This window comes from Lygodium microphyllum, chromosome 30, assembly GCF_053477565.2.
Source record: "Lygodium microphyllum isolate KBCC chromosome 30, Lygodium_microphyllum_v1.1.10, whole genome shotgun sequence".
NCBI classification, from domain to species: Eukaryota; Viridiplantae; Streptophyta; class Polypodiopsida; order Schizaeales; family Lygodiaceae; genus Lygodium; species Lygodium microphyllum.
The window spans coordinates 88672400-88675966 of NC_141164.1; the positions used below are offsets into that span (position 1 = coordinate 88672400).

General features: G+C 44.3%; 1 pseudogene; it reads left to right on the forward strand.

Moving 5' to 3' along the window:
* Positions 1-411: 411 nt before the first annotated feature.
* LOC148010088 (uncharacterized) lies at positions 412-928 on the forward strand (annotated as a pseudogene).
* The last annotated feature ends 2639 nt before the right edge of the window (positions 929-3567 follow it).

Consider the following 3567-nt stretch of genomic DNA (forward strand, 5'->3'; position numbering starts at 1 on the left):
TCAAGAGAACCAAAGTACCTGTGAGCCCAGGACAACTGAGGTCCATGTGCTGGCTGTGGATGATAGTTTGATTGATCGCAAGGTGATTGAGAAACTACTGAAGACTTCCGCTTACAAAGTCACAATAGTAGACAGTGAGAGCAGAGCTTTGGAGATTTTGGGTGTTGGTGAATCTCTTGGATCAGTTAGTGTGAATATTACTGCATGCCAGGGATGACTGGCTATGACCTGCTAAAAAAAAGTAAAGGGAACATCATCCTTGAAGGAGATATCTGATGAAACCGATAGGATGACTGGTCGCAGCAAGCAGATCTCGCCAGTTCCAATCCACCTCAGTATCTATTCTCCTAATGTTGTAAACTTGACATTGATTGATCTTCCTGGCCTAACAAAGGTTGCTGATGAGGGCGTATGTTGACAATCCAAACTGTTTTGTACTTGCTATCACTCCTGCAAACCAGGATATTGCGACATCTGCCTCTTCTCGCCACCAAACGGATTGTGCTTGCATCCGCTTCCCCCTCGCAGGTCCGAGGTGTTGCGTAGCCTTGGACTGAATGTAGAAGTGATCTCATCGACATTTGAAGAAAACCTTGAAAAGTCCTCCTTTCCATCAGCAGAGGATTATGCTGCAAAAACTGCTTTGCATAAAGCGATTGAAGTCTCTCAACAGATCCTCAGGGATGATGCCAAAGTGGACATTGTCATAGGAGCTGATACCGTGGTTGAACTCGATGGAATTGTGTTAGAGAAGCCAAAAGATGAAAAGGATGCCTTTCAGATGCTTTCATCTTTAAATGGGAAGCAGCATACTGTTTTCACTGGTGTCTCCTTTGTTCTACCTTTAGTTTGTGATCCGTCCGTTGGTAATCCACCTCTTGTGTACACATTTTGGGAGCAGACAAAGGTTGAGTTTGCCCAACTTTGAGGAGGAGAAGAGGAGGAGTTAGCAGGCTGCCTACAGAACTTCATTATATTGCACTCCATAAGACAGAAATAATGCAGTTGATAATGTATGGCAAGTCTTCCTTGCTCAATATGGAATTTTGATGCAGTAAATTCAAGAATATACCCTAAAAGCTATTATAGACAGTATCTCTCTCTCTAATAGGTCACAGCTGCTAACCTGAGCTGTATATATGTCTGAAGCTAATGATTGTACTTATCAGAAGTCTTATCTATTGGTCCTGGAGTTTTAACAAGCTGGATATGACTAAATCCAGAATCTAATTGATTTATTTGGTGCCCTGAAAACCAAGCTCTTATGATTATTGTAAAGCTGAGGACAGATTGTCATACTTGACATTTATTTTGACTCTTCTCTTGCTATATAGTGAACTTTGGGATCAAATATTGAGATCTTCTTGTTAGCCTCTTTCCTTGCTGTCCCTTGAACCCCGTGTTCTGCAGCCCTTACACGATCTCTTTGACAACGCATGTCTCCAGACCAGCTCGTGAGATTCAGAGAGATGGCAGACCAGGAGTTGTCTCGTTCTTCGTCAGGGCGCTTTGGTAGATCTGATTCAGCGCGATCGGATGCTTCAGCTTCGAGTAGACGATCTCGACGCTCACGACTTAGGCCAGAGGGAGAGACCGCATCGGGATCAGGGGGATGCTGTTGTGGAGACATGAATGTGGTGTCTCCGTCTCGTCATTCAGTTGGAGCTGCGTCACCTCTAGGATTTGTCACACCTGTGGGGACGTCTACTCCAGTTACTCCAGATTTTGCGCAGCTGTCAGACAACAGGTGGCACCTCTTTTGGTGACACCCCTTTGGGTGCCACTCTGAGAGAAGTTACCCCCGTCGGGACACCGATTGTAGAGGGGTCTCCTGGATATGCCCAGGAGCGTGGACAGAGATGGGAGAGGACCCATCTTAGGCAGACTCCTAGGGGTTATGGATATCTGGTCGATAGTAGGTCAGAAGCCATCATCATGAATGATGAGGGGAGGAGAGTGATTGTTCGCATGAGAGAGTTGTACCAACAATTTTTTCGGCACAACGTCCTGGATCATTGAAAGAACATACCGGAGGGGAGCAAGGACTACATAGTAGCATCCTTGCACGAGGAGTTTCGGGTGCCAGCCACAGTAGATAGATTCTCTACGGGCTGGATGATGGATTGCATGCGTACATACATGTCACATAGACGATTCGATGCACGCAAGGCAATCAAGAGTGGGGCTGCAAAGCCCGAGTGGTTAGATGCAGACGACTGGCGCCGACTAAGGGAGGAGGCTACAGATTCGCCAGGACGTTGAAGTCAGTAGCGCGAGGCGGCGAGGGCAGGACTCGAGGCCGGAGTGGTCCATCATCTTGGGAGTGCCGGCCACAGGACATATTTGGAGGACTTTGTAAGTTTCTCTTTTGTTTTGCTTGTTTGTTTTTTTGAAATATTATTTGTACAGACAATCATGTTTCTAACAGTTAGCATTTTGTTTTCTTTGCAGCACTCCATTACAAATCGCAATTTGCAAGGCCTTGAGACTCGATATGCAGAGAGGCACGGTCTCAATGCATTGATCGACCGATTGTATAGACATGGCGGCCCTGTAAGTCACTCATCCTTCTTGTCCGTAGTTACCATGAGATATTTGAATGCATTATTGTATAGTGGATTGATGTGTTGTTTCTTTTTCTGCAGAATCTGTTCGATGCTTCTTTGTGGCGAGACGAGCTTTCGGGGGACGAGGATTTGTAGCTCGCCCTTGGATCCTTGGAGCTCACACACCTTTATTTTTTAGTCGCCTGATCTATGTAGACATTTTCTATGTATTAGTGATATCCTGTCATGATTGTACCAATCACTTTTTATGTGATCATGTATTTATTTCATGTATCAGTTTTATGATTTCAGTATACATTCTTTTTGTTTGCAAGTGCTTTGTATACAGTAGTGCAGAAACTATTTTGTATGGCTCTCATACAGCCACAAAATTTTTTTATCCTTGTTACCGTCGTTATTTGCGTCGCAAATTTACTGCTCGCGTCGCTATTGGCGTCGCTATGCACGTCGCAAATTTACTAGTTGCGTCGCTATCCGATGCATATAGCGATGCCAATAGCGATGCCAATAGTGACGTTTCTATGGCATCTCAAAAACGACGCTTTTTGCGACGACGGGGGCAAATTTTGTTGTTTGCATTTTGGTCGCTTTAAACGTCGGTATAAGGTCTATATCTTGTAGTGTTTCTTCTGAAAATTTCTTCTTCTTCTTCTTCGCTTCAAATTTCTCCCTTCTTTGGCTTGCAAGATTCTTCTTCTTCCTCTCCTCCCACCCTGCTCTCTCTCTCTCTCTCTCTCTCTCTCTCTCTCTCTCTCTCTCACGCTGATTGTCTTATGTCGAACACTTCTATTTTCTTCTTTTTTTAATTCAAAAAACTCCTTACATTTTTTCTTTTTTCCCTATTTTTCCACGTTGCCCCTTGCATCCCCTTAATTGTTAGATGGAAAATATGCCCCTTACCATGTGAAATCCTACTCGGGGACTCAAAATCAGAAGTGAGAATACATTTTCTTCTCTTCCTGCATGAGGCACGTGTCTCAAAACTAAAATATCATAACCA